This window comes from Caretta caretta, chromosome 5 (genome assembly GCF_965140235.1).
Source record: "Caretta caretta isolate rCarCar2 chromosome 5, rCarCar1.hap1, whole genome shotgun sequence".
NCBI classification, from domain to species: Eukaryota; Metazoa; Chordata; order Testudines; family Cheloniidae; genus Caretta; species Caretta caretta.
Window position 1 is genome coordinate 73,875,714 of NC_134210.1, and position 19,772 is coordinate 73,895,485.

The following is a 19,772-nucleotide window of genomic DNA, read 5'->3' on the forward strand; positions in this document are numbered from 1 at the left end:
TTGAAGTTACTATGATTTTATTTACTTCAGCTGCTGACCTACCACCCCAGATGGGTCAGCTTCACTCCCCATGATAACCCTCCCACACAAGAAATGCTGAAACTGCATCTATTCTATTCTTCATTCATACAGGGGCAAATCCTGAAGTCTATATCCAGTTCCTACTATGAATGAGAATTTTGCCTCTGTAATAACAGATTCGATTCTCCACCACCTTGTCCTTTGTGTAGTTGTCATTTACCCCTGTCCAAAGGAGAATGGCTGAATTTTACACGCCCTTTGCACAGGTAAGTAGCTATACAAGATGCCAGGCAGTGGAGGATCAGGTCCTGGTCAGGAACTGAGCAAGTACTTCATGATTTGTTCCCACAGTAGCAGTGCCAATCAATTTATTTTGGCTGACCTTTCAGCATCAGAGGTTTGGGTGAAATAAAGTTTCTCACCTGTCTGAACTGCTTTGGTTTAGAAGCAAGGCTGTAAAGCTTGGTGAGAAAAACCCAAATTTTCCAATATTTCCAGTTAGAAACACGGATTTCTTTGTGAAAGTTAAGGATTTCTACTTTCTATCCCAGAAAATGCAAAGGCTCATGAAATGTTTTTAAAAGTTAACTGACCTTTTTTTTGTAGAAGGGCCTCAAAAAGTGTGGTTCTGTTCAAGATTTGAACTGGCTCTTAATTTATCCAAATTAACTTTGCCTGTAACTAGTCTCTGTTCCTTCACAGAATTATAGAAGTCTACGCTTCCAAGGCACCCTCTTTCCATGGATTTGAAAACCCTGTTGTGACGTTGCACTCTATATGATTTTATAAAAATATGCTAATGAGTGTGAATATGATGCAACTAAAATATGCTTCATGCAAAAGGTCTCTTGTAAGGTATCATTAAAGAGCTTATTGTCTACTGAGTGTGGTCATCCTATTTGTATAAATGTACCACTCTTGTATCTAAAACTAGAAATATGAAATATAACCCTGAGGGCCTATTGTAATTATGCGAAGTGTGGGCCATTAATGGTGGCTTGGAATCTTGATGGCTCCCATCAGCCGAACAATTGACTGTGGATGGCTCTGTTTGCAGGCAGGCCTTCCTGTGAGTCAGGCTGGGAGGAATAAAGGCATGAAGTCTTACAGTGACATGTGATCATGTCACCTGAACTGGAATCCATCTTCAAGCTGGTGTTTTTCCATTGGGAGTTGGGTATCTGAGTGTTAAAGACAGGCACACTTCTGTAAGCTGCTTTCAGTTAAGCCTACAGCTGTTAGGGGACATGGTTCAGACCTGGGTCTGGGTTTGCAGCAGGCTAGCGGGTCTGGCTCAAACCAGGCAGGGCACTGAAGTCCTAAGCTGACAGGGCAGGAAAGCAGGAGCAGAAGTAGTCTTGACACATCAGATGGCAGTCCCAAGGGGGTTTCTGTGATTCAATCCATCACACCTGTGCAAACAACATTAATAAAATTCAGCATCTCGATGTCCTTTGGGGAATTATCCTAATTTTAGTATTGGGAAAACAGATGGAGATTAAGTGACTTACCTAAAGTAATACAGAAAGTCTGTAGGAAAGCCAGGAACAAAACCCAGCTCTCCTGCTACCTAGTCCTGTGCTTCTAAATTTGGCCCATGCTTCCTCTGAAAACAAGGGCGGGGGGGGGGGGGGGGGGGGAGGGAATGTATCTGAACCTTCCCTTTTGACAGGCTGATTCTTACACTGTTTCTTTTCAAGGAACTAGTTTATGATTCTAATAGACAATTTTCTGCTTTTATTAGTATTTGTGTAGCAATTTTCAATTTGTGTTTTTCCTTAATTTGCTTGTTAACCAAGTACTCTCCATTTTGCAGCTAAGTTTAAAGCCTCATTAAAGGCAGATCGCCTCAATCTTCAGGGAAGTGTGAGTCTACAGTTCACATTGGTAGCATTTGCAGATTAATAATATTACTTTGCTGTGACGTTATTGACATAATCTGGGACCACATAGATCATCATTGCAACCGAGGTCCTGTAGTGGCACCAAATCTTATGTGAAGGGGGTCAAATGAGGTGTCTAAGACAAGGTTATGGTTTGCTGATTATGATTATGCCGTCTATATGTGTGTATCATTGTGTAGTTGAAGTTATGAATATTGCCTGTATTTCAAACTTATGCTGTGCTTCTGGGTGATGCCCCAGACAAGTTGGTGTCAGCTCTGCCTAGCCTGCTTGATGGCCCATTAAGGACCATCAGCTATACAACTGACCCACTGAGAGAAGGCAGACATGCCTTGTGACTCAGCAAGATATGCAGGGACATGTCTATGGACAGAACTCTGAGGTTTTTCCATGCCATGTGAATCATACATCATGGCTACAGTCTCCTCAGTCTACGCAGTTAACAGACTACTAGCAATGTTCATAATAATGAATTCCTTTTGTGAATGTCTCTTATACACAATGCTAACAAGACATACCAAAAGACAGAACGTGAAAAAAAAAATTAAGGTTGTCAATTAATTGCAGTTAACTCAAGTAATTAATGCAAAACAAATTTAAAAAGTTGATTAGTTGCAGTTTTAATCACACTGCGAAACAATAATAGAATACCACTTAAAATTTATTCTAAATATTTTTGAATGTTTTTCTACATTTTCAAATATACTTATTTCATTTACACCAAAGAATAGAAAGTGTACAGTGCTCACTATTATTTTTTATTACAAATAAAAATGTAATGTAAAATAGATGAACAAAATAAATAGTACCAGGTGAATTGAAAAATACAAGTACTGTAGTGCAATCTCTTTGTTGTGAAAGTGCAAGCTACAAATGTAGATTTTTTATTTTTTTTTTACATAATTGCACTCAAACACAATGTAAAACTTTAGAACTTACAAGTTCACTCAGTCCTACTTCTTCTTTGTCTTAGCAATTGGCTGAACAAGTTTGTTTATATTTACGGGAGACAATGCTGCCCACTTCTTATTTGCAATGTCACCTGAAAGTGAGAACAGGCGGGTTCTGCTTGATAATGATCCAAAGCAGTGCAGAATGACCCACATTCATTTTCATCTTCAGAGTCAGATGCCACTAACAGAAGGTTGATTTTCTTTTTTGGTCATTTGGGTTATGTAGTTTCCACATCAGAATGTTGCACTTTTAAGACTTCTGACAGCATGTTCCACACCTCATCCCTTTCAGATTTTGGAAGGCACTTCAGATTCTTAAGCCTTGGGTCAACTGCTGTAGCTTTCTTTAGAAAGCTTATAATGGTATCTTCTTTACATTTTGTCAGATCTGCAGTGAAAGTATTCTAAAAAAACCAAATAAACAAAAACCATCCATGAACTTATGCTGGGTCATCATCCAAGATTGCCATACCACAAAATATATGGCAGAATGCAGGTAAAACCGTGGGGCAGGAGACATACAATTCTTCCCTGAGTAATTCAGTCACAAATTTATTTATTTTTTTTTTAAAACAAGCACCATCAGCATGGAAGCATGTCCTCTGGAATGGCGGTTGAAGCACGAAGGGGCATATGAATATTTAGCATATCTGGCATGTAAATGCCTTGCAACTCCAGCTACAACAGTGCCATGCGAATGCCTGTTCTCACTTTCAGGTGACATTGTGAATAAGAAGTGGGTAGCATTATCTCCTATGAAATTAAACAAACTTGTTTATCATATTGATTGGCTCAACTAGAAGTAGGATTGGGTGGACTTATAGGCTCTATGGAAGGTGTTCTCAAACTGTGGGTTGGGATCCCAAAGTGGGTCACGACCCCATTTTAATGGGGTCAGTAATGCTGGTGTTGGCTCTAGGCCCCAGCAAGTCTGAAGCTCAAGTCCCACTGCTCAGGGCTATGGTTACATGTCCCCCGCCCAGGGCAGAAGCCCTTGGGCTTCAGCTTTGTCTCCCCCACCTGGGGCCATGGGGCTTGGGTAGGCTGCGTCTTCGGTCCCTTCTCCTGGGGTCATGTAGTAATTTTTGTTGTCAGAAGGTGGTCACAGTGCAATAAAGTTTGAGAACCACTGGACTCTAAAGTTTTCCACTGTTTTGTTTTTGAGTGCAATTACTTAAAAAAAAATAATTTGCACTTTTAGGACAAAGATTGCACTACAGTACTTGTATGAGGTGAATTGAAAAATATGGTTTCTTTTGTTTATCTTTACAAATATTTGCTCTGTAAAAATCAAAATTATGAAGTGATCACTGTACACTTGATTTCAATTACAACTGGCTACAATATTTTGAAAAATATGGAAAAACATCCAAAAATATTTATAATCCTTTTAAATTGGTATTTTATTAATGGTATGATTATTCATGACTATTTTTTTAATCTCGCAATTAATTGCGATTAATTTTTTTAATTGTTTGACCCTAAAACTAATGAACTCCCAAAGATGGCTGTGTCCGACCAGAATTATAGACTGTCCTGAAGTATTTGTCCTCCACACATGGCAACTTTGTGGAAAGATCACTTCTGGAGGATAGCGGTCCTCTTTCTTATTCCTGTGTAGTTAGAGTAGGTTAAAATAATAGGGGAGTTCCCTTCTGCACCAGCTCAGTAGAAGGAACAGTGAGGGATCACTGCTTACCCAAGTCAGGGGAAGGAAAGGGAGCTCCCCTGCTTTAGCAGAGGAGGGGCAGCTGAGATTCCTCCCAGCTCTCATATAAAACTTTAACCCCAGTAAGAATCAACAAAGAATAAAAGCCAAATATTCCTATGAGATGAAAGATGATCATGCTGTATAATTCTACTCCAGCTAATCTAAAGAAAAGGGGATTCTCAGGTCACTACTAGGAAGGAAAGAAATATACTGATACGAAGGAAAGGACAAACTGGCACATTTGTTGCTTTACAGCCTAATCCTACAGCCACTGAAGTCAAATGCAAAATCCTCATTCATTTCACAGAGCATAGAGCCCCTAGAGCAGTGATCCTCAGACCTCAGTGGTTCAGGATCCAAATTTGTGATCAACATTGCCCAAAAGAGCCACAGTAGTGTAAATTCATAGGTTAATATTAAATCACATAGGGTTTTAATATGCGCTGAGAAGAGCGGCAGGAGACATATTAAAGAGCCACTTGGAGTATCACTGCCCTAGAGGGTACCATTGTACCATTAATAAAGATTGTGCATGTGCACCAAAACACACACACAAAAAAACAAGAACAGAAAACCAAAACCAGCAAGACTGTGCTGGAAAGGCACAAGGGAATGTGATTTAGGGCAGCTCTAGCAAATTCCATTTAACCCACCCTGGACAATTCATCATTCTGGCCCAATCCAAAGCCCTAATGAAAGTTGGAAATTTGTTTTGTTTGATGTAACAGGGCATAAATTTGCATACCTATTGTATAAATGCCACTTCCAGGCACATGTTGCATAATTATAACATATAATTTATCTTCATGTTATATAAATTGCAAGGCCCTATGCATGATTTTGTTTGGGTTGCGATTCAGAAAAGCAACAGGTGCCAAGCCTCTTTTCATTGCTTGACCCACAGTGAATTCCGATTAGAGAGCTGCAGGCAGCTAATTATTGTTTTTAACAATATTATATATAGTAAAAGTGCCAAGAGAGATTTTCATAGGCTGGTGGTACAAAGTATCAGAGTTCCAGGAGCCTTAGTTGATAAAGCATGAGCCTGAGGCAGGCCCGGGCAAAAGAGGTGAAATAAAATTTGAGAATCTCCTAATGTAAAATATTCATATATGTGTAGTGGATTCTGGACTTTAAAAGGAGTTTAAGCTATTAAATATTTCTAAATGGCTAAAAACATTATTATGGTACAATAAAGGCTATTTAGCTGATTTATTGTTAGGTTTAGTTCTACTGTGTATTTGTGATTTGAGACCCCAGTCAAGACTGAAACCTATTGAGCTAGCTTTGTGTATGCACCCACGCTCAGAAAAGTCCCTACCTTGAAAAGTTTATATGCTAAATAGACAACACAGAGAAAGAGTGGGTGTCAGGGAGCAGACACCACTAGTCTGTTAGCCACCCAAACAATCTCCTCTGGGCTATGGCAGCCCTTACTTTGCAGGTTAATAATAGTAGGTGCACCAGCCCCTTATCCACTGCTCACTCACAAATACTGGGTGTTCTCTCCGCAAAGCAACAATGTATATACCAGAATCATAGAATCATAGAATATCAGGGTTGGAAGGGACCCCAGAAGGTCATCTAGTCCAACCCCCTGCTCGAAGCAGGACCAATTCCCAGTTAAATCATCCCAGCCAGGGCTTTGTCAAGCCTGACCTTAAAAACCTCTAAGGAAGGAGATTCTACCACCTCCCTAGGTAACGCATTCCAGTGTTTCACCACCCTCATAGTGAAAAATATTTTTCCTAATATCCAATCTAAACCTCCCCCACTGCAACTTGATTGTATGATTCAACTCAGGATGAGCTCCTTGCTTAATACCAGAGCACTGAGAAATTTATTGTTGTTTTCACTAGGAATAGAATATCAAAGATTCAAGAGATAGTAAGGCTAATGGAAACAATAGGGTTATATATAAGAGAAAATCATACCATGCTTGCTAGAGACTAAACTTAACAGGCTAACCTCCTGTCTATAAGTCTTATCTCACCCAAAAACTTCTCTGGTTTGTTTTTCCTGTTTGTGGCTGCCATGTTTAATTCACATCCCTTGTTGATTTCATGTGGAGATGTAAAAAGAAAAGGAGTACTTGTGGCACCTTAGAGACGAACAAAGTTATTTGAGCATAAGCTTTCGTGAGCTACAGCTCACTTCATCAATTGCATTCAGTGGAAAATAGAGTGGGGAGATTTATATACATAGAGAACATGAAACAATGGGTGTTACCATACACATTGTAACAAGAGTGATCAGGTAAGGTGAGCTATTACCAGCAGGAGAGTGGGGGAGGGGGGAGGGAACCTTTTGTAGTGATAATCAAGGTGGGCCATTTCCAGCAGTTGACAAGAACGTGTGAGGAACAGCAGGGGGGGAATAAACATGGAGAAATAGTTTTACTTTGTGTAATGACCCATCCACTCCCAGTCTCTATTCAAGCCTTAGTTAATTGTATCCAGTTTGCAAATTAATTCCAATTCAGCAGTCTCTCGTTGGAGTCTGTTTTTGAAGTCTTTTTGTTGTAATATTGCGACTTTTAGGTCTGTAATCGAGTGACCAAAGAGATTGAAGTGTTCTCCGACTGGTTTTTGAATGTTATAGTTCTTGACGTCTGATTTGTGTCCATTTATTCTTTTGCGTAGAGACTGTCCGATCTGGCCAATGTACATGGCAGAGGGGCATTGCTGGCACATGATGGCATATATCATATTGGTAGATGTGCAGGTGAATGAGCCTCTGATGTGATCAGGCCCTATGATGGTGTCCCCTGAATAGATATGTGGACACAGTTGGCAACGGGCTTTGTTGCAAGGACAGCTTCCTGGGTTAATGTTTTTGTTGTGTGGTATGTGGTTGCTAGTGAGTATTTGCTTCAGGTTGCGGGGCTGTCTGTAAACAAAGACTGGCCTGTCTCCCAAGATCTGTGAGAGTGATGGGTCGTCCTTCAGAATAGGTTGTAGATCCTTGATGTGTTGGAGAGGTTTTAGTTGGGGGCTGAAGGTGATGGCTAGTAGCGTTCTGTTATTTTCTTTGTTGGGCCTGTCCTGTAGTAGGTGACTTCTAGGTACTCTTCTGGCACTGTCAATCTGTTTCTTCACTTCAGCAGGTGGATACTGTAGTTGTAAGAATGCTTGATAGAGATCTTGTAGGTGTTTGTCTCTGTCTGAGGGGTTGGAGCAAACGCAGTTGTGTCATAGAGCTTGGCTGTAGACAATGGATCGTGTGGTGTGGTCTGGATGAAAGCTGGAAGCATGTAGGTAGGAATAGCGGTCAGTAGGTTTCCGGGGTATAGGGTGGTGTTTATGTGACCATCGCTTATTAGCACTGTAGTGTCCAGGAAGTGGATCTCTTGTGTGGACTGGTCCAGGCTGAGGTTGATGGTGGGATGGAAATTGTTGAAATCATGGTGGAATTCCTCAAGAGCTTCTTTTCCATGGGTCCAGATGCTGAAGAGGTCATCAATGTAGAGCAAGTAGAGTAGGGGCATTAGGGGACGAGAGTTGAGGAAGCGTTATTCTAAGTCAGCCATAAAAATATTGGCATACTGTGGGGCCATGCGGGTACCCATAGCAGTGCCGCTGATTTGAAGGTATACATTGTCCCCAAATGTGAAATAGTTATGGGCGAGGACAAAGTCATAAAGTTCAGCCACCAGATTTGCCGTGACATTAGGTGTTATGGCATTAGCTTCCAGTGCTTATGTTAACATGCTGACAGCCAGCCAAGTGAAAAACATCTTTTGTCTGATAGAAACCAGTTTGTCAACTCTGCCTTCATACAGACTTGAAAACACATTTTCATAACTCCTTACACAGTATTGGTATATTTCACAATGATATTAATGACCAGCATGACCTCATTTAAAACCTCTCATGGCATTCTTGGGTGAACCAGAATATACATACCAGAATAAGGATATTCTTGTCACCCCTTTGCCAGTTGGCAGTGAGGGGTTTTTGGGTCTCAAAAAATAAAATAAATAAAAGGCACTGAGATATTAAATAATTTTCAGGAGAAGGAGAAGCAGCGAGGGACAGAACCCTGGTTTTCTGATTCCCAGACCCATGTCCTAGCCGCTTATTTACTGCTTCTAAAATTTTCTATCCCAAAGAAAAATGTCCCATAAAAAACTTTCCCTACAAAAAAAATCCTAAAATTATTACTCTTATTGTGCTGCTAACACCATAATTTTATTCCATTTTTGTCATAATAAACAGGTTTGTCGATCACATACCATAAACACGGAGTCTCAGAGAACATTTCAAGAACGTCTCAGAGGATGCAAGTTATTCACATACACTGTTCGTACAATTATGAATATAGCCGTAAAAATCAACCTCAGCTTGCAAATGATCTACGAGCATTAAGACATGCTACATTCATTAGCTAATTTATTCACAATAATTCAAAGTTATGTTCATCACCATATTTTTACCTTGCAATGAAAGGCTTACCTAAACCAGAAACACCAGACACCACCAGGGTGTATAAATATATTTGGACCCCATTTTTTGTATTTGACACTCATTTGTTTCAGGAGTGGTACATTCCACTTGATGTTACCTCACAGTTTTGATGGTGTGTTCTAATAATGGGTGAAAGTCACCCCGCTGCAGAGGGCCAGCATAAGGTCCTATTTTGGACAGCTTAAATGAGACCTAAGTGGCACATAGGCCTCGACACTGGAGAGAATTTCACCAAACATCAGTGCTATCTGTTAAACTGAAGTTGAAATAAAATGGGTGAAGCTCAGACCATCTGAGAGCTTCTGTTTCAAATCCAATCCGATTGGTACAAGTTAGCCACCAAAGAAAAAAACATTCCAGTTGAGAATCACATTTTAGCTCCTTCACAGATGCTGCACTACAACTGTCAAAGGGTTAATGCTGCAGCTTGACAGGTTTGTTTTTATTTATCATCCAAGCTCTTTATAAGCCTTGGTAACCGTCATATGTCAGCGCTGGATTTCACATAATGGTGTGCTAATGCTTTAACCCAGGCACTTAAATATGTAGAATTGTGTAGCCAACTCTGGAGAGATCTTAAGGCTCATGTAGTATTTGCGAAACTGTAGAGTAATGCAGTGTGTGCTGAACTGCATTTCCTCAAGCATCATGGGCTAACAGATTTTCATAATCTACAGCTGAAGCGAGAGCACCCAAAGAGAAAAATGTTAAAGAGATTAAATTTGAGTTTAAGAGGTAAGACGCTAACAAAGAAATACTGCAGGGTTTCTCAGTGCTGGATTTCATGTGGGCTGTTCAAGTCATTTCCCAACCATTATCCACAATGGAACATTTACATGCAGTAATGACTATCTCTGCAAATAGGTTGTGTGTTTTCTTTCCTCTCCCATCTCACTTCAGCAATTGTTATGCAAATTTCCAATCTCTATGTTCATAAAACTCCAAAGGGGGTTTCTGGTACAAAGTAGTTTTCAAAGCTCCACTTTTATGATGCACACAATTTATGGGGTAATTTGCATGCCATCTTAATCCTGACAGCAAAAACGCTTTATAGTGTCATTATGATGAACACCCCCACAGAGGGTGAACAGAGAGCAGGATAGGAAAGTGTATGTGCCCAGTCCACAAATGGCTGATATCAGGTCTGAATCACTGTTCTCATATGGGTTCAGTGTGGCAATTAATGGGAGCTAATGGAGAAAGGAATTACAACTAATTTTAAAAGCAACTATCTTTTTTATGTTTCCTCTATTTTACTGCGTGACCCTGTTCCACATCTACCCACAGTGACATCTGTGAAGAACTATAGACGTTTAACGTTTAGCTATTAGTTGCAGCATACATTATATTGATGTCACTGTAATTATGTACAAAACTTATGGTTTGGAAGTACACGATGCAACTGTCACACCATTCTTGTTTTTCCAATGACATCTTCCAAAACTCTTATACACACACACACACACACACACACACACACAGAGAGTAAAATGTAGTATAATCAGCTTGTAATTTGGTTGACTGTCTAGTCTACATCTACACACCACCTAGTCAACATGCATTTCCTAAATATGCAGGCGTACCAGTTTACCAGAATAGAAGAAGATTAGGGTTGGAAGAGACCTCAGCAGGTCATGTAGTCCAACCCCCTGCTCAAAGCAGGATCCTTGCTGTAAAGCTCTAGTCAAGCAATTTTCTGGCCATAAATTGGCTTTCCTGTGAGGCTTTTTCATGTAGATGGTATAATCACCCACCCAAGACTGGTTTGCCAGCATCACTACCTCTCATGTGTTTGTGTGCAAGAACATCCCAAAGAGCACTGCATGGTGTATTAAAGGAGTGGTCTGTAATCAGCGCCTCCTCTGCCTCCCCACATCAGCTATCCAACCTGACAGGGTTGCCTAAATAGCCAAGAAGGGAAAGCCCTGACTTTTAACTTTTAAAAAGTTTGTTTTTGCAAGTAAAGAGGACTATGTGCCTGATCCAAAGCTTAAAGCTCAGCATGTTCTTAAGTGCTTCGTTGACCGGGGCCTAAATGAAAGTATTTTAAAAGAGCTAAATTATCTTTGGGAAATACAATTTCCTGTGTCTAGGAACATCTAGATCAACTTTGCCACTGAACAGATTTGTAAATGCGATGGAATGCATGCTTAGTGAATGGACTCCACTCATATATATTCAGTTAGAATTTGATTGTTCAACTTCATCCCCAAATTTTACAAATGAATTGTTGTATACCTGGACTGGCAGAGCTCATTACTGTGTAAAGCTCTGAATATAAAAACAAAATCTGTTCTTTTTAGTTGTACAATATTTCCTTACAACTGCCACCCTGCAGAATACATAGAGAAAAGTTACTGTCTTGCTTTCTAGCCTTAAATTGGCTTCCATAGCACATAAGATGGATGGAGTGACTACGGAACTTAACTCAGTGAGAGGCATACTCCCAGAGCTAATCTTAATTCTACCACATTAGAAAGCAAGCTGTAATATCATGAGAAAAGTGAACTGAAAGTCACAGCAAAGTTGCAACTCGTTGGAAGTTTCCTAAATGCCAATATATTCATATGAATTACTTTTAGAAAGTAGACTCAAATTGAACACAAGCTATCATATTAAGAAGGTGGGAACATACAGAATGGCAAGCAGGTGATGACACAAACAAAAAGTGATCATGGAGATAAATCAAATCCTTTGGTACAATATGTGAGGTTAAGTCACTGAACAAACATGACAGGAAAAGAAAGAAAATGCCAGTTGGTCCTCAAGCAAAAGTAGAAAAGGAAAATCAATTTTATTTTTCTAATAAAAATTGGCCTGAACGTTTGTGAATTTTAGAATACTACCCTACCACTTATTTTTATATGTCATCCTTTGTACAAAGAATTTACAGTGACAGGCAGAAAGAAATGCTTGAATTTAGTATTCTTTCCAACCAAACCCTTTTTGTGGGCCTGATTTTCAAGCCATCAGAAGCCTATGGCTCTGCAATTGCTCCCACAATACTCAAATGCAGCTACCAGACTCAGGCGTCTAACTGGTGAAGTATGCACAATAATAACTGATTTGCAAACACAATCACAGCATTTATACATGCAAATTAGACAAGCAATTGCACTCACATTTTAGTAAGCAGCCTGGAGTTTCCAATAGTCTGAAAGTCAGGTCCTGTAAGTCTACTGATCACCATCTCCAAAACAGTGTCAGAATTCAGCCTTATCTTGACTCTGCTTTGCTTTAACCCTTATACACACACACTTAAATCACGTCTCAGTCTCTTACAATACGGTCTTTCCTTATTCCTACTGCTGTGTCTTTTCCTTTTCTACATCATAAATGTAAAAAGGAACCACGTGGGCAGTGAGGTCTTAATAACCATGTTTACTAACTGCATATGACATGCAAGGCCTAGATACGTATTTACACCAGTGCTCTAGCAGGATTCTGATGGCTTCTGGAACACAACACAGTGAGGATCACTAGAGGGCTCACAGCTATTTAAAGGAATAATACCCAACTTCAATACATTATACTAAGCAAAACTCTCTTGGAAGTGGGCTAGAACCCTCTCAACTTCACAGGCTCTCTCTCCATCTCCAAATACAATTCAAAATGGTGTTCCTGGTTGTTGAAACTCTCAGACTAATTCTTTTAGCTTATCTACACCTGCTTCTCTGTCCTACTCTGCCAATTTCTTTTTTCTTCTTTGTCTCCTTCCTAAAACATTTAAACAGTCATGGGTCCCTTTGCTCCACCCACCCACCCTCATTGTGCTGCCTTGTCTCTAGTTATGTCTCACACTTTCACATCACAGAGTGGTTGGCAATTAAACCCCATCTTTCCACTTATAAACTGAGCACAGCTGACATGAAAATAATGAAGACAAACATGGAATCCCATGATGCCATCTTTTAACAGCATAATTTTTTATATGGGAAGCATATTTCTAAGTGTTCCAGAGGCAACAATTAGAAAGCCAGCATTCAAACTAGGGAAGAAAGAGTTGGGGACTCCGAGATTTGGGGACGCCAACCACTGTAAACCAGAAGAGAACCTCTACTGAAATACTGTAAGTGGATTTAAACCAATATGAACCCAGCATGAGTGAGGCCAGAATATTTCTCGAGGATGAAGCCAGTGGACTTAGAGTTATAAATAAGAAGTAGGATTGGTTAGAATGAGAACAACAGGGATCCATAATCAGAGATGCCTTATTAATGGCCTTGTGGTGGGCTTACCACCCAGAGCTACTCTACTCTTGGTGGGCCCTTTAAGTTTCCTGATGCCAGCTCTACCCTGGCCTCGCCAACATCTTTCAAAATTAAAGTTACTTTACATTCAGATTTTGATAACAAGATTCCTTCCTCCTCGTGTTTTTTTCTTGGTGGAGTGGTTTCTCACTCCTCCCCCACGTCCAGGAAGGAGAATCTAGGCTACCTCTTTCTCATCCAGGATGAAAGTTTACTGGCAGAGTACTCTGTTCTCGCTGAGAGGGAAGGTTCCTGGAAGGGGAAAAGCACCTTATGGACTGCTCTCCCCCAGGGTTTTGTTTTGATCACTTGATTGGTTGAGAGGGGTGCCTTGCTCTACCATTCTCTATAAAGTTTCCCTGTGTCCAGGCCGTTAAAGAGATGGCCATCTCTGCTTGCTTACTGAGAGTCAGTCTTACCCTGATACCATTCTTTCTGTCCCCACACCTGCCCATGCTGTACCCATGGATTTTGTACAGTGGGGTTTACTTGGAATAGGGTAGCCTGATCACCCCTATCACTCCCCTCCCCCCGTCCTCTGTCCTTTAAGGGCCAGTATATCCCATTACAGAACTAAAGGCCAGCCACTGTTAAAGCTAAACTGAAAACTGTCAGGGAGTTAAGCTGAAAGAGATGGTTGTTGAGAGAGGGGTGAACCTTGCTGAGGGAAAGGGAGGTGAGAGATGTGACTGTAAGTGAGGAAGAGTCAAAAGAGCTTTTCCAGAAGACCATGACAGACCACCAAAATAAGGGTTTCAAAGTCAGCATTAAATCAGATTTTAAGGAGGCAATATCATAAGAGTAAAACATACCATCAAAAGTAATAACTCATTCTCTACCTTCAAAAAACACTTAAAATACACAATTTTATTGGCTGGGGGGGGGGGAGAGGGTTGGGTTTTTTTGTTTTGTTCAATAAAAGGCAAGTTGATACTTTGTTACAATTGTACAAAACTGCCACTCAGTTACTGCACCAACCTTCTAGTGTCAAATAAAAGCCCAGAACACTTAGGTAACCATGTCCTATGGAGCACCACCTTTGTTTTTCACGTTACAACATGAGGTAAACAAAAAAAAGTTAACAATTATGATTGATATGTGATTTTTAAAGTCTGACTTTTCATATTAATATCCCTGAAACTATCTGACAGGAATTTCAGCTAATTAAGTTTCTGTTGATCTTGTTTCTAATTATGGTTTCTTTACAGGCCAACTGACTCAGATGAGTACATCAATAACTTGACCTCTGGAGGAAGTAGTGCGGAAATTGCTCATGAACGGTTCTTTGATTAATGTCCAAAAATCCTTTCAATTAGCCTTTTAAAGTCCCTGGAGGTATTGATTGCTTTGTAATGCCACTTTATAATTTTAAGTAGTTGTTTGTTAAAGAGCCTCCTATGTCAAGCTTGCATAGAAGTTAGTAAGGGGTGCTCTTTATAGGTCTATGGTGAAGCAGAGCATGAAAAGTCCTGATGTGATTTCATTTAGCATTACATGGCTCTGGGCATTATGGTAACTATAGCAAGTTATGGTTTAGAAAAGAGGGCGTATTTGCAAAATATGGGCCCAGTCTTCATTTCCCTGACCATCCAAAATCTCTACTGATTGCAGCTAGGAATTCTGGGTGTGCACGGAATTCAAGACTGGTTACAATGAAGAATCATCAGTTTATATTGTCCAAGTCCCATCATTTGCTAGCTTTTAAAGTAGAAATCAAACAATGTAACTGGGACAGAAACAACTCTGGCATCACTGTTAGTGAGCTCCTGTAGAAAAGTGATTACAGAAAATATCAGTACCTGATCTTTTGATCTGAAAGTGGGAATGCTCAGCTAACTAAGGGAAAGGATTTCAGATCTGGTACAGATATTTACTAAAATCTGTTTATGTTTGACTGGCATACAAGCAGTTTTAGACTTCAACGCAAGACGGCTGCCTCGCATTTACCTAAGCTGCATTTAGTAAATTTGAGAAATCAGGGTCTGCTAATTAGAAATGCATATCTAAGTCACATTTTCTGAATTTTAATGTGTGTCATTCAGGTGCCAGATCCCATCCCCATTTTATAGAGGAAAATGGCTGATACTCAGAGCTCTGTACCAGCAGGCGCAGACTGGAGAAGAGTAATATAACAGTAAGCCATGTGAAGACCCATGGGCCCAGACTCACCCATCTTTCCCCCCTTCCCTTCTTTTTATCCTTACTGAGCAGCTTGAACTTTAAAAAATATATACAGTAATATGGGAGCACATAGTGGATATGGTCAAGATTTCAAAAAGGTGAATTGTGATTTTAGTTGCCTCCATTTTTGGAAGCACAACTTGAGGTATCTTACAAGGAGCAGATCTTCAGAGGAATGGCTTTCAGCATTTTCTGAAAGTCCAGGCCCTTTGTGGTATCTATCTAGGCACATAAAAATGCCAAAATCACGAATCACTTCTGAAAATCCCAGCCAAAATCTTTAAGCTTCAGCTATCAACCAATCTTCCTGGTATTTGTTTGGACACCAAATGCCTGTTAGTCATCTTTGTAGAATGCTGAACACAATTGTGAACAACCAGTGAAAATTTTTTACATTAAAGCTAAGCAAGTTATTTGTAATCTTGACTCATAATTAGTTTCTAATTAAAATAAAAATGAATAGCATATCTATAGCAATTAGTTATCCATACAGTTATCTCTGAGATAATATGCATATGCATATCAGCTAATACTAGAAGTTCGCAAATGTAATTCAAAGTGCTCTTTGACTAAAATACATATTGCTGCAGAAAAACATTGGAGTCACGATGTGTGTAAATAATAGCAGTATCTGAAATATTTTCACACCCTGTAAGTCCCTAGCACATTGTAGGCACTACTAGAATGCAAATACTAATTAGTAGGTTTCCCTCTTTCACAAAATCATATGCAGGGGCATAAAGAAGTCTTTCACTATGAAGGGTGTTCTTTGAATTGTGTAGAATACATCCTACCAGCGTTTAAGCACTAGCATTAGAGCAGAATGGTTGCAAACAAAGGCCCCAATCTTGCAATTTACAATCCACAGGCAGACTGCATGTGGCAACTGAATGGAGACCTGTGCACTGTAAAAATCACAGGGTTGAGATTTTAAACATGGACCAAAGACACAGGATCCAGTTCTGATTCAACACAGAGAACTTCAGAGAAATTGTAGTCAGTATTTAAGTTTTCATATTAATCCTCACCCCCTCTCCCCAAGACCTCCATTCTTAATTGCAAACTAAAGGGCACACTATTGGCTAGAACAAAGGACGTTCAGGCATTGTCAGTTTGTCACTCTTGTAAGCCATTTAAATTGTTTGAATAGACCCATCATACTCTCAAAAACTTTTATTATAATGGATGTTGTGAAACAACATTTGATTCTACAGCCAAAAAAAAGAAAAAAATCTCAACTGTTGATTTTTGATGAAGTGTCTCATGCTATAGTAATGAAAGTTCTATCTTGTGACACTATCTTGAACTAGCTGGTTTACACTCATGCCTAGTTCTTTCTGTTTGTTGTGGTATTTGGGAAGAAGAATGCTTTCGATGGCTGAGTTTCTTGGACTGCTGACTAGTCCTGACTGGTTTTCCCATGCCATGAGAGTTTGAGATTGTGAGCTTTCATCCCAATGTGGGATGGGAAAAATTCTTAATCTTGAAAGTTTTTGCTAATGAATAATTTAATTTTTTTGATCGAGTTAAATCAAAATGTTGTTTGATAGTATGGAACAGTTCATTTCAATCTTTACCTATTTTTTTAAACCTTGGGAAGGTTACTATAAACTGACATTTAGAACAAACATCATTTTGAACCAGAAAACAAAAACCTTTTCATTTCAAAAGTGAAAAAAAGACAGGATATTTCAACAATTTTTGAAAACTTTTAAAATTGGGACATTCATTGAATCTTTCCTGAAATTTGTTTCACTCAATCAACATTTTGAAAAAACAACATTTTATCCTGTTCCTGACCAGTTCCTCTGCTAGGGCTTGTCTACACTTACCAGGGGATTGACGAGTGGTCATCGATGCATTGGTGGTAAATTTAGTGGGTCTTCACTAGATGCTCTCCCATCGACTCCTGTACTCCACTGGATCAAGAAGAGAAGGGGGAGTCGACGGAAGAGCATCTCCCATCGACATTGCATACTGTGGACCCCACAGTAAGTAGACCTAAGCTACATTGATTTGAGTTACACTATTAATACAACTCAAATTGCGTAGCTTAGATCAAATTTTCCCTGTAGGGTAGACAAGGCCTGTAGCTAAAGGGTGTAGAGGCACAAAAACAGCCACAGATAAAAATGTTACAAATCTCAAAGATTTTTAAATGTTTGTGGTGTTTTCCTCAAAAGGACAAAGTGGCAGTTGTCTGGCAATTTGCTATTTCTAAATCATTTTAGCCAGGTATCAGAAGTGCCAGCCCTGTGAATTTGCTATCTAAACCGTCCGAAGAAGTGAGCTGGAGTGCATCTGATGAAGTGAGCTGTAGCTCACGAAAGCTTATGCTCAAATAAATTGGTTAGTCTCTAAGGTGCCACAAGTCCTCCTTTTCTATCTAAACCTAGTCAGCAGTAAATGATTGTTTTTCTGTATCAAAATCTCAGTGAAGAGACTGAGCAGTTTGTAACATCACATGCTTTTTGTTGTTCTTTCATAGATGTTGGGATTGCTATGTCTATGAAAATTTTGTGGAAGAGGATTGGAGAATGTGGCCCTAGACGATGAACAAACCTTTTGTCGTACACAGACTAAAATGTGAACATATAGCACTGACATCTTATCCAGGGAATTATGATTCTTGTTCTCGAGAGATTCTGTTGTCCAGGATCTTCTCTAGGCCACATTGTTGCCTCTAATGCGAGCTGAACAGTGCAGATACAGAGCATACATGAGAATGCCAGGAGGCTTAGCGAAAGGTTCAAGAGGACAAAAAAACCCAGGATGGCTAGAACTTTGTAGCTTGTTAAAATAAAAGAATCCAGTTTCATCCTACTAGTCAGATTAGGCGAGTCTTTTTTTTAGATATTTTGTCCAGCTCTAGACAGTTTAATATCCCTAACTGAGAACCACAGTATCAACAATTTTCCACTCCACCACCTTTGCTCTGTGATCTTGCTTTAAATTTTCCACTGGGAATAAATTTTCTTCGGTTCATCAAAAAGAAGTGAATCACTCCTCTAAATCTGGTTTAAATCAAGACTATATACATTAGAGGTGCTAAAAGTACCTTAATTTCTTATTGTGATGTTTTATCACTGGGCTGAGGAAGATCATGGTCAGAAATTAGAGGCACAGTTTTTCCATGTTGCACAGATACCCATTACAGCTGAACTATAAAGAAGGGTTATCTTTGAATGTGTACCTGACTCTTCTAGGAATTCAGGGCTTTGCTTTAGGTCTAGTATCAGAGAATTTAGGAATATGGGCAATGTTCACCATCTAGTCTACAGAGATCTGTGAAGAGGTACAGAAAAGTCCTCCCTGGAGGGAAGGAGAGGGTGTGGGGTGCTTGCACTAATGTAGTACCCTCTATTTCAAAAGTGTAGGAGACTGACTCCAGGCAGAGATAGAATTAGGTGGATAACAGCCTAAGAGGGCATGGAGATACCCATTTGATCAGTGGTTTTCAAACTCTTTTCCTGGGGACCCAGTTGAAGAAAATTGTTGATGCCCACGACCCAAGGGAGCTGGGGATGAGGGGTTTGGGGTGTGGGAGGGGCTCAGGGCTGAAGCAGAGGGTTTGGGGGTGAGGGCTGTAGGGTGGGGCCAGAAATGAGGGGTTCAGGGTGTGGGAGCGTTCTCTGGCCTGGAGCAGGAGGTTGGGGGTCTGGAAGGGGGTCAGAGTTCTGGGCTGGGGATGAGGGGTTTGGGGTGCAGGAAGGGGTTTAGGCATGGACTTACCTCCGGCGGCTCCCAGTCAGTGGTGCAGCCGGGGGTGCACTGCGGACTGCGCTGCACCCTGGAAGCAGCCAGCAGCAGGTCTGGCTCCTAGGCAGAGGTGTGCAAGTGGCTCTGCATGACTCTTGCCTGTAGGCACACACCCCCAGTTCCCATTGGCTGGTTGCTGGCCAATGGGAGTGTGGAGCCAGTGCTCGGGGTGGGGGCAGCACACAGAGTCCCATGGCCCCCCTGCCTAAGAAGCCAGACTGCTGCTGGTCGCTTCCGGGGCACAGCGCGGTTTCGGAAAAGGTAGACACTAGCCTGCCTTAGCTGGGCAGCACCACCGACGGGATTTTTAATGTCCCGGTTGGTGGTGCTGACCAGAGCAAGGCGACCCAGTGTCTGACATGCTGCGACCCAGACCCATGGATTGAAAAACACTGCATGAGAGTATAGACAGTCCCAGATTCTAAAGTATCAGAGAGATTTGTCCATAATGAAGCCATTATCTGAAGAGATGCCTGCAGCAGAGTGCAGACTAAAAGGTGAAACAGTACATGAGTACTCCTTCCATG